This window comes from Diabrotica virgifera, chromosome 3, assembly GCF_917563875.1.
Source record: "Diabrotica virgifera virgifera chromosome 3, PGI_DIABVI_V3a".
Lineage (NCBI taxonomy): Eukaryota > Metazoa > Arthropoda > Insecta > Coleoptera > Chrysomelidae > Diabrotica > Diabrotica virgifera.
In genome coordinates, this window is record NC_065445.1 from 211,379,609 (window position 1) to 211,393,065 (window position 13,457).

A 13,457-nucleotide genomic window follows, 5' to 3' on the forward strand; every position below is an offset into this window, starting at 1 on the left:
TTCTTAAATGGCAACACTGTCATTTTGATAGCTAATTTGATAGGGTTTGTAAAGTTATACATAACTGCAAAATATCAAATTTTTATTCTCTACCATTTACAAGATAATAGAAAATAACAAAGATATATCTGTAATTTGGAATATATTCAATAATTAAAATACTAACTGTTTTTTTGAAAAATGCTCAGACCCGTCGATTAGTATATCAAATTGTCCTTTTTGACATATAATAATAATGTATACAGGGTGTCCCAATTTAGAGATATGACGTCATCGTTGATTTTCTTAAATGGCAACACTGTCATTTTGATAGCTATTTTGATAGGGTGTGTAAAGTTATACACAACTGCAAAATTTCAAATTTGTATTCTCTACCATTTAGATGATAATAAAAAATAACAAAGTTATGAAAAAGAAGTAATCAACTAATAATTGAATTTAATTATTTCAATAAATTAAGCAAAAACTCATAATGTTGCCCTCAATTATTGTCAAATTGTCAATGGGCAACGTTATGAGCATTTGCTTAATTGAAATAAATAAATTCAATTATTATTTGATTACTTCTTGTTCTTCATAACTTTGTTATTTTTTATTATCTTGTAAATGGTAGGGAATAAAATTTTGAAATTTTTCAGATGTGTATAACTTTACACACGCTATCAAAATAGCTATCAAAATGATAGTGTTGCCATTTAAGAAAATCAACGATGACGTCATATCTCTAAATTGGGACACCCTGTATACATTATTATTATATGTCAAAAATGACAATTTGGTATACTAATCGACGGGTCTGAGCATTTTTCAAAAAAACAGTTAGTATTTTAATTATTGAATATATTCCAAATTACAGATATAACTTTGTTATTTTCTATTATCTTGTAAATGGTAGAGAATAAAAATTTGATATTTTGCAGTTATGTATAACTTTACAAACCCTATCAAATTAGCTATCAAAATGACAGTGTTGCCATTTAAGAAAATCGACGATGACGTCATATCTCTAAATTGGGACACCCTGTTTACATTTTTATTGAATGTCAAAAAGGACAATTTGAAATACTAATCGACGGGTCTGAGCATTTTCCAAAAAAACAATTAGTATTTGAGATATTGAATTTATTCCACTTTACAGACTCTCTCTGTATATAATTTTGTTTGCATCATCTTGATTTTTGCATAATCTTTAAATACTTTATCAAACGTCTTTTAAATTTCCATATAGCCAACATTTTAGTCAAAAAAATATGAGCTGATTCATTCAGCAATATTTATTTATAAGTAATTATTGTATTAATATTAACTTTGTTACCGTTGACAATTTTAAATTTTATATGTACTTAATATTTTCTATTCGGTATTCGTTGTGATATTTTTTTGTTAATTTTATTTAGTTATTTTCTTCTATATAGTAATAAGGAAATAATCAGTGTTATGTACTTTGCTGCACATCCTAGAAATATGTTTTTATGTTAAAATAATTTTGCCTAGATTATAATTGTGTGTACTAAACAGTCTGCCAATTATCCTAAATAAAGAATGCTACTATACGTATTGTATTTTTAATAATTTTGAAAATTTACATGTAAATAGTAGTAATCTAGTAGAATCCAAGAGGGGTCTCGGTGAATTCGTAACTATTTTAATCCCCCATCCTAATTACAGGCCAACTCGTAACTCTGGCGCGCAGGTAATTCTTCGATAACCCACTAATTACCGGGTAATTAGTAACTTTCATTTTTAAGTAATGTTGATAATTTAATACCGGTATTCCAGGTATGTACTTGTAAAATTACTCTCTTTGAAGGTGGTGTAAAAGGTATTCATCATTTATGTATTGTCTCTTGGAAGAGTTACTAGAGAAAATCCAAATAAATTTTGTGAAAATTACTGAAATTCTTGCAACAGATAACAGATTTCGTAATGAGTGCACGTGGGTGTAAGTTATTGGTGGTAAATAATTTTAAATTTCAATTAAAGAAAGTGCTAAAAAGTGGAAAACATTTATGGTACTGTTCTGCATCTGGTTGCAAGGCAACCTGTTATAACGACGGAATCATACGGCCCCTATTCTCATTTAAAAAAAAATCATCGATTGCGTCATCACGCCCAGATGGATGACGTCACTAGTATGATATGTATACCAAAAAATTAGAATTTAAAAATAAAAATCGACCTATTTCGGGATTTATCTGAAGAGACGCCCATTCTCGAGAAATTGAATTTATTCCAACTCAAACGTCCTCACTGTATTTGTTTATAAGCCAAAAAATTGTTTTTCTACGAGCGTGCAAAAATGTCTACTTTCGCGCACGCATTTTAGTTTAGAAAGTTTCACTTTTCCGCACGCGGTTTTTACTTTTACGCACGCGTGTTAATTTAGATATGTTAATATGGCCTTAAAGTAATTATAATACATGCAATAAACTAATATTTAGATATTATCTACTAATTTATTTCAAATATATCTTATTGTGTTCCTGTTTTAAGAGGAAACAGTAGCGATCAACAGGTAGCGAAAACGCGTACCAAGATTGCGGCTGTAATTTTGAATATCTTTTCGAGATATTTGGCACACGCATTCGTAATATAATAAAGAATGGCGGTACAGAGCCCAATTTGAAAAATATATTAATGTGTGGAAATTACTCTTTAATTAAATACAATATTAAAAAACGAGCCTGTACCGCCATTAAGAAGAACAAAAAAATACACTTTCTTCAAATAAACTTTTTTATTCGCTGCCTAGATTTTGTGTCATTTTGGAACTACTAAAATTTTTTATTTCATTAGTAGTTCCCAAATGACACAAAATCTAGGCATCGGATAAAAAAGTTTATTTGAAGAAAGTATATTTTTTGTTCTTCTTAATGGCGGTACAGGCTCGTTTTTTTAATATTATATTAAATTACAAAGTAATTTCCACATATTAATATATTTTTCAAATTGGGCTCTGTACCGCCATTCTTTATTATATTACGAATGCGTGTGCCAAATATTTCGAAAAAATATTCAAAATTACAGCCACAATCTTGGACCGCGTTTTGGCTACCTGTTGATCGCTACTGTATCACCGCGACAATTCGATGAAATAAAATTATTTTGACGTAATATTCGAAAGTCAAATCGGTAGACAATAACAGTCACAATAAGAGTTTTGAATCATCGTCATGGAAACCGCGATCGTCGTCATGCTAACTAATTATATTGAAAGTTTGGTTTTGACAACCTTGTCAAAGAATGAATTTGTGTATGTATTTTCATATTAAATAAATAAATTAATTAAGATTTGGTAATTTTTTAAAGACTCTTAGAAAAAATATTGTTCCTAACTCTTGCAGAAAGTCTCTTTTCCGCAACTCGACTGCTTGCCGAACTCCCAACTCCCGCTTCGCGTCGTTCGGCAAACTGCAGTCGCGTGCGGAAAAGAATGACTTTCTGCACTTGTTAGGAAAATAACTATTATTTAAAAACAGTGCTGAGGCCGCTTAGATAATCCGATTTTAATTCTGTAAAGTGTATTAGATCGGTAGGGAGCCTCTTTATATGTCAAAAAATTAGCAAACTTCTAAATAGTCTAATTTCTGTTCAGAAAGTTTTTAAAAAATTTGAACTTTTTTAAAAAAATTTAGATTGCAAAATTATTATGCAAAATCTATCAGGTCGATTTTAATGAAATTTGGTGGAAGATTTAAGTATGTTATAAGGATTTTCTATGCGAATTACGAAGGTTCTAAGTGCATCCAAAGTTGTTGAAAAACACTGAATAAAAAGAGGCTTATTTTGCCCCCTTATTTTGTATTTATTGGTATTTTGCAGAAAGGGTAATAATTTAAGACATTTTTAACTAGTCGTATATCAAAAAAAATTCAATTATCTTTATTTTAATTCCGTACGACCTTGCTCCAAAATGAATCGTTTTAAAGTTATAAGCAAAGACTGTAGAAAAAAATTAATGTTTTTCGAAATTTTTAAATATTTTAATTTTTTTATTAATGTTCCGGGCATATTTGAGAAGGAGCATAAGTCAATTATTATTATTGAAGTTGTCAACATATAATATTGTTTCAATCAAAAGAGATTTCAATTTTTGTTATATCAATGTTGTTTTTATAAGTACATATAATACACAACATGTTTTTAAGCAAACCAAGAACCATTCGCTTACATAATAATATGCTATATGCCCCGTGTTGGCTTAATCCGGTACTGTTCAAATTTATTTCTTACCTTTTAACCTAACAACTACGTGGGGTATTAGAATTAAACAATGGTTTCGAATTCACCTGTATAAAGTTGCGAGTTGTTCAGGTAGTAGAAAAGTTACGAATTGGCCGGTATACATTTTGATTTAAAAAAGTTTGTCATTAAGAGTTACGAGTTGGCGCGTGTCCGCCAAGAGACCCAATCTCTCCCACCCCCTTTACCTAGTTTGGAAGCATGTCTTGAGAGAAGCAAAACTAAACGGAAAGGATATAGTAATGAATGGAACAGAAATTGAATCGTTTATTTCATAAACCCGTCAACTGACATTTTTATCAAAAATGAGTTTTACAGAATCTGATTCTTCGAGTACAAACACACATTTTAGTGCAGAAATCCGTCAAAAGGCATAAGTGGCCCATATATCAACAATAATATTGAGTTTTTTGCAGAAACCTGTCAAGCGACATCACTTAACGGGTTTCTGCAGTAAATTTCAGTTTTTTAGAAGTTTTTGATTTGCGCCAGATTTGGTTAAATGTATTTTGCAGTCATAATAAGAAGAGCAATAAAGCCAAAATGTATATATATATATCATGAAGGTGAAGCGAATAAGTCTCCTAATGAGGTTTGTTCTATGCTTTTGCATTATCTACAAACAGAAGTTTTTCCAAATGGAGGGAAACATGTTGTACGCTTTTAGTGACGGCCCATCTAGCTGGAATAAAAATCACTGTGTTGTGAGGTTTCTCTTAATAGGAATTTGTTTGAGTCAGTAATCCATTATTTTCCGATCAGGGGACACTCGTATTTACCATGCGACAATTTACAACTTACATTTGGGAATATAAAACCTGTTGTACGACGTGCTGATAAAGTACAGTTACGATCATTGAATAGTTTACAGGCTTACGTATCTAGGAGGCAATTTTTTAAATTTTTACCTTGTTTAAACCCACCTCTTATGTCAAAGTGACGTTAACAGTGGTGTATCTACAATAGGTTGATTAAAATTAAAAAGTCAAAATAATATAAATATATTTTACAAAATTTAACAAAATGGGATAGTAATAGAAAGAAGTTTTTTTGAATAAAATGGATTATGGTCTTAATAGGTAACGAAAATAGGGAAGTATGGTTTTAAAATGTCCATTTTATTTTAAATCTATTTTATATTAAATTATGATAAACAATGTTAAATAATAAACAATAATTTGTGTAATTCTTCTACGCGCAGTTCAAATACTGCCCAGAAACTCTCTCTCTTCGTTAGCTTTTTGAGCTCTGGCAAAAGGAGATTCTCTCAAATAATCTACTAACAACTCATCCTGTTGATCTGTCATCTTGACAGATCTCTGACATCTTTCTGATGAAAGATCTTCTGTCATCTTGAGCCGCCCAACCTTGCTATAAAGTGATAATTATTATACCATCTTTCTTTGATTTTCCATATGCTCATATGGCTCACGTACAAATCTGCAGCAGCTTTCTTTAGTGAACAACATTCTTCGAGTTTTGCAATTGCTCTTGCTTTTTGCATATCACTCAAATGCAGTGTAACTATTTTGATATCGTTTTATTTTATTTTATTTTTCAACACTAGCGAAATTTTTTTTTACTTTGACATTTATCAAATCCGTACGACACTGCAATTATAGAGTATTACAACATAAAAATTAAGGTGTAAACTATTCATGATCGTAACTGTACCTATACACACCAAATCAGTATGCCGAAATTATCCTCAAAGCTAGTAAAACTGGTCGATTTACTGTCCATAAGGTAAAAAGTGATCTAATATTTCCTTCTAGTACTTGGTGGGCCCAATATTACAAGAAGACTGTGAACTCTGATCAACCATGTGGGAAAGGTTTTCCAAAGGAATAAAGAATACCGTTTAAAGTCTCTACATGTAAGGAATTTTAGGAATTTTGTTATAACAAAACTAATCCAGGAAAAGTCGTGGTTAAAGAATTTATTAGAGGCTTTATTGTTTCAACATTTAACTTAAGGAAGTTACTTAATATTCCTGAATTTCCAACAGACCTAGCATATCCGTTTAGAAAAGTTCCTATTAACATTAAAAAAATTAATGATAAACAAGTTAAAAAAATACACAATTGGATATGAGACTTTCTATAATAACATCATATAGTGGCCCACAATAGAAGCAGAGTGTCATGTTGACAGGAAATATCTTGATTAAGCCTTTCTTTTTCTTGAGCTATGTTTACCGTTTACTACAGTTGCGTTACTGTATAATCTATACCATTTATATTAGTATTTATGAATTATAATAATAAAATAAGTTCACTAAAGTAATGTTTATTTTATTTCAAAGCACATCGTGTTCTAAACTGAAAGAAATTGCCTCAAAAATATATTTTTCCAGTTTTATTGCAGAAACCCGTCAAGTGAAAAAAAAAATATTATTTTTTTTCAATTTAACTGGAAATTACTAAAACAAAACGTAACATCTGTTTTAGGAAGGTATCAAGTATTATTCTTAAAAATTTAAAGAACAAATGTTCAGTCTTGTGAGAAAGAAACAGGCTTTCTTCATTTACTGTAAACATGAAAAACTGCACTTGACGGGTTTCTGAAATAAACGATTCAATTATCGATTATGCAGATGATGTAACATTTGTAGAAGAGAAAAGAGAAGACTTAAAAAGCCATAAACAAGCTGGATGTAGAAGCAACAACGGTAGGATTAGTAATTAATGAAAACAAATCCAAATACATGAAACTGAACGGGAAGCTAGAAGGAGACTAATAATAACGGGAAAATATAAATATGAAGAAGTTACTAAGTTCAACTACATAAGAGTAACAATAAAAAAAAAGCAGCAAAGACAGAATACATAGAGAATCTAGAAGGGTAATCAAACTTTTGGAAGAAATAAGCAATTATTCAGATCCAAAAACATCAGCAGACAAACAAAAATCAGAATGTATAAGACACTGATCAGACCAGTTATTACGTATGCAATGGAAACCACGACGCTGATAGAAAAAGATGAAGAATATCTAAGAATAGTAGAAAGAAACATAATGAGATCAGTATTGGGACCAAAAAGAACAAGCGACGGAGAAACAAAAATAAAGACCAATAAAGAAATTCAACAAGAAATAGGTGAGTGCATAACAAGATACATAAAAGCAAGACGACTAGAATGGACTGGCCCCATAATGAGAAGAGCGCCCATAGAAATGATAAAAAGAATCACGAACTGGACACCCCTGGGACTAAGAAAAAGAGAAAGGCCCAGGATTAGATGGTGGAACCAGATAGCGATACAGGAAGGCATAAAAATGATGAAAATAAAAGACTGGAATACAAGATGCAGAAACAGAAAAGATTGGAAATACATAATCAACGCTGCACTGCAAAGACACATATAGATCTACTGTAGATAGACACATATAGATACTGTAGATATAGATCATCTATAAGAAATAAACCAAATAAGAATAATCCACCTGGAACAAAGGATTACGATATGCCCCGGCATTGCCATAATCCACTAGGATTGAACGGCTGTGATAATGATGATGATGAAATTGTAGTAATATAGTACTACAATCCAGGAAGTTCACAGTCCACTGAAGTATGGAGATCATTATGCAAGATGAAAACCAATGGTACAGAACATAATCCATGTTATTCCGATTGAAGATTGGTCATGTCATTATGAAAAGGTATTAGACAAGAATGAATTAGAACAATGTGTTGACCAGTTGACTGCAAAATATTTGCAGAAGTTGTGTAAGCTGTAATATGCTGAATGCTGAATACTGTTATGAACATTGGCAGGGCTCTACGACCCATAGGACCAGGTGGCATAATGGCAGAAATAATAAAATATGAAGATGAGTAGTTAATGCGATTGTATTAAGGTTTTTAACCGAAGACGTTGGAGAAGACGTTGATATGGATTTATTGAAAAAGGCAGTTTAAATGCCAACCTCTGCTTTTATATGCCACAAGGTGATTTAAAGATGTATAAATGTATGTAAGATACTAGACCAATGGAAAATATACCTATATAACTTCTTTATGCATAAAGGGAAAAAGAAGTGATCCTAAGAAGTACAAGAGATTGTCGGTTAACAGCACTTTTAGTAGATTCTTTCGCAAAATAATAAAGAACAGATTGTAATGGCAACGGCACTAAAGATGAGTAAAGACCAAAATGGTTTTGTGTTTTATTCTGTGTTAATAATCTCTTTATTTAACAACAAATCGTAGAAAAGCGACATTTGATAGAAGAAACGCACATCGCCTTTATAGATTTTGAAAAGGCGTATGAGAATGTACCAAGGTAAACATTATGGGAAGTTTTACACGAACTGGAAGTTAAGTAGGCGATAATCAGTATTTTGAAGGAAATATACAGAAACAGCAAGACCTAAATTCTTGTTGAGAATACATCAGATGTTATATTTCCAAATAATGGGTTAAGACAAGGAGGCAGTTTATCTCCTCTAATATTTAATCTTTATTTGAAAAGAGTTTTAAACCAGTTCTGGTGGTCCGGTGGTTCTGGTGGTCCACCAGAAGAAATTAAAAACCAACTTCTAAAATAAAAAATGTCAACTCAGAGCTATAGCCAGAAATAAGCAAAATCAAAAATAAAGAAGGCATTGAAAGAAATTAAAAAAAAAAACTAATCGCCTGGAACAGACGAAATAACTGCAGAGATGCTGAAATATGGTGAAAGAGTAGTAATTAATACTCTCCATTCCCTTTTAAAGCAAATATAATCCCAAACAATTGGAAGGAATCCGTAACCATGATCCTACACAAGAAAGGGACAAAGCAGATATAAAAAACTACCGTATAACACTCCTGAATGTAATGTATAAAGTCCTAACAAAAATTTTAACCAATAGATTGACGACAAAATTCGACGGATACCAGTCGAGAGAACAAGCTGGTTTTAGAAAAGGATTCAGCACAAGTGAGCATTTATTAGATAAGTATCCTATAGACCGTTCATAGATTTCGAAAAGGCTTTCGACAGTGTCCAACATTGAGCACTTGGGCCCCAAAGGTTCTTTAAATAACACCAGAATTGACCACAGATATACACCCCTATATTATTATCATTTTGCACAGTCATACAGGTTTATGGTTCACATTTTTTAAGATAGTCAACTGAAAATTTAATTGTGAATCCACAAACAGGGTGAATTTTAGATATTTTGTTTAGCGTTAGAGATATCGAAAAAAGTTATTTGGAAAAGTTGTTCCAAATAAATATTGTGATAACCCAACGTACCAAATTTCATGACAAAATACGCACTTTTAATTTTTTCATAATTTTGTTTTCACCCAATTTTGAAAAAAATGTGAAAACTTTGAATTATCCACGTCCGTCTGTCTGTCTGTCTGTGATCACAACTCCTCCGGCATTATACCACGTAGAATGACAAATGAGGTGTCAAATGAAAGCTAATAATCCAAGGATAGTACTAAAGGTGAGAAATTTTATCTAGGCGGTTTTTGTCTGTCCGTCCGACCGCGAATATAACTCCTCCGTCATTATACCACGTAGAATGACAAATGAGGTGTCAAATGAAAGCTTATGATCCAATGATGGTACTAAAGGTGAGAAATTTGACCTAGACTGTCTGTCCGTCTGTCCGTTCGACCGCGAATATAACTACTCCGTTATTATACCAGGTAGAATGTCGAATGAAAGCTTATAATCCTAAAGGTGAGAAATTTGACCTATGACTTCTGGTTTTAGAAAAGCAACCATAAGTACTGTGTTAAAGTCACCGGAATAATAAAAGTGATATATTATGTACGCGCCTTCGCAAGACGAGAATAAATATATACTTCCGGTTTCATGACTGTCTGTCTGTCCGTCGGCGACTACAACTCCTCCGTTATTAATACAGATAGAATGACAAATGAGGTGTCCAATGTAAGCTTATAACCCAAGGATGGTATTACAGATAAGAAATTTGACATCAGATCTCCGGTTTTAGAGTTGCAACCGTGTAAGTACTGTTTTAAAGTCACCGAAATAGTATAAGCGATATATCATTCGACGTGCCTTAGCAAGATGAGAACAATGTAAAATTTTGGTTTCAATATTACTTCCGGTTAAAAAGTTCTAACCAGAAGTGCCATTACCGTCGCAGAAATAGTACATGTAACACATCAATCGAAGCGTATTGAAGAGTTCAAATATCGACTTCCAGTTCTACTTTCGATTACTTTGGGTGAAAACCTAGGACTTACGAAGTCCAATTACTTGTCTAGTCTAGTCAGGATCCTAAAACCTATGTAGGTATCTCAAACCAGATGTATCTCGGGATACGAGAAAAGTACGAATGTTGTCATGAAATTTGGTGCGTGGGATTATAATAATATTTGGAACAATTTTTCAAATAACTTTTTCCGATATCTAACGCGAAAAAAATATTAGAAAATTCACCGTTTGTGGATTCGCAGTAGGCCGCGTTTAAAATTTAAATTTCAGTTGACTATCTTTAAATATGTGAACCATCAATCTGTATCTTCTTCTTTAAGTGCCATCTCCGCGACGAAGGTCAGCAATCATCATAGCTATTCGGACTTTAGAGACGGCTGCTCTGAAAAGTTCATTTGATGTACATCCGTGCCATTCTCTCAGATTGTGCAGCCACGATAATTTGCGTCTCCCTATGTTTCTTTTTCCTTGAACCTATCCCTGCATAATCAATTGGAGCAAGTTATATCTCTCTCCACGTGTAATATGCCTGAAGTATTCGTAATTTTGTTGTTTTGATGGTTTTAAGATTTCCATTTCTTTATTTATCTTTCTCAGAACCTCTTTGTTTGTGACGTGTTCTGTCCACGATATTTTCAGAATTCATCTTTACACCAACAGCTCAACCTGTGTGACTGTGCAAAATTTCAAATTTGTATTTATTTTGATAGCCGAAATAGGAGTGTCTTCATCTTAAATGTGACACAATGCGTACTTACTCCCTATTCTCACTTATGACTTATGGTTCCCAAACGGGGACGTTTACAAAAGCAAACATGGACAAAATCATAAAATCCCCAAAGAGCAGTGGAAAGACAACTGTTGCACATAAGACTAATGGATAAAAAGAGAAACGAGTAGATAAGAGAGAAAACAAATGTTGGGGATGTTTGATGATTTACCGGACACAATATAAGACAAAAAGAAGACGATGGAACAAAATTCTTATAAATTGGAGACCGTGGGAATATAAACGAAGTAGAGGAAGGTCCCAAATGAGATTGGCAGATGATATCAAGAAGCATGTGAAGAGTATAGGGGGAAAAACAAGGAATGTCACTTTTTCATTAATTTATTTTGGCTTGTCTCGTCATGTGGTAGCAAAAACTGAGTACTCTCGACTAGGCTATCGATTCAAGACAATAAACATAAAGATCAGTCTATCTCAGTGGTTTCCATCCTTTTCTGTCTGGCGACCCACCTTCTGATGTTTTTTCATATTCGCGACCCATACCTCACCCATGATGAAAGAAAAAAATAAGGAACACGGTCACTGTACGCTATACAGCTACTGTAAGAGCCACGCCGCGACCCACTAGTGGGTCGCGACCCACCGGTTGGGAAACGCTGGTCTATATAAATTTTCTAAGAATTTTTATCCATTCGAAGGACCAGGATTGTCCGCACGCCACTGAACAAAAATAAAGAATGTAAGCAGTTTTTTGGTGCATCATTAAATTAAAGTTAATATAGATTCATATTATATTAAGATTATAGAATAAGAATTGCTAGAATTCTGCTAAGAATCTCCTAAGTATTTTTTAGGTATCATAAAAATTAAACCTTTATTGGTGTTTATCTCAGTATGTATAACATGTGAGATTCCTTGTTTCTCCCCTGTACTCTTCATGTGGGCTCTAGGTGGATGACTGTAGCAACAGACAGAGAAGAATGAAAAAGGATTGGGGAGGCCTATGTCCAAAGATGGACCGAAGAAGGCTAATTAAATAAGATTTACATCAGCGGAGACGCAGTTGTTACAGTATGGGTATAACAGTAGGAGATAGTTATGGTAATCAGCATCAACTTCGCTGGTGATCAAGCAATTATTATCCTATGATCTAAAATGTATACTGAGAAGATTATACAGAGCATATAAAGAAGGGAGACTCCACATAAGTTTTCAATAACAGAATATTTAGTGATGAAAACCGAAAATCGTAACCGGTCGCCTTATTTAACAACATACAATAAAGATTGTGATATTGACCTTTTTTTTCATATATTATAGAATATTTAGTGTTTAACCCTGAACATAATTTTAAGGTTTTGATCGACAGTGACATGGGGATAACAGGTAAAATCGTTTAAATATTAATAGCAATTTTGACAACAAATGGGCTAGGATAAGCGGAAATTAGACACCGAATAGAACAGGGAAAGAAAGTAATTGTAAGTCTTAACACACTAAGAGAAGGTCATAAGAAATCAGATCGATTATATAACATTTACTGAAATATGCCGAAATTCAATCAAGATATCTAAAACACTAGGTACTTGTAGCACATGCACCGTTAGATCATAACTTATTAATCAGTGACATAAAAACTTAAAAAAAAATAACAGCCAAGAAATTATACATGAGATAGAAAAGCAGTTCGAAAAATCGGAAGAAACACATAACGTCGAAGACCATTGGTATCCATGGGCGCAACCAGGGGGGGTTTTGGGGGTTATAACCCCCCCCCCATTGGGATGTACTTTGAGCTCTATACGCTTAACACCATACCCGCTAGAGACCTTCCAGTTGTTGTAACCCCCCCCCTTAGGGCCTTGTAACCCCCCCTTAGGACCATCCTGGTTACGCCGTTGTTGGAATCAGATCAAAACCATCATGCAAGACACAACCAAAAAGTATAAAACTATTAATAAGCGCAAACAACAATGGATGACTGACGAACTATTGAGAATAATGGAAAACAAAAACGAAAACAGAAAAATAAAAACGCTAAATCGTACAAAAAAATCAATATCTAAAAAAATCAGATGGAAAATTCGGGATGCGAAAGGAAAATGATACAGCAGCAAATGTTTTGAAATTTAAGAACTGCAGAAAAAGAATGACACGTTTAATATGTCCAAAAAGATGCAAGAAATAACTGCACCACATAGGCCAACTGCAACTAGTTTACTTGATAAACAAGGAAATATGTAGTCAATGAATAAGAAAAACTGAAGAGGTGGACGGAATATATTGAGGTACCG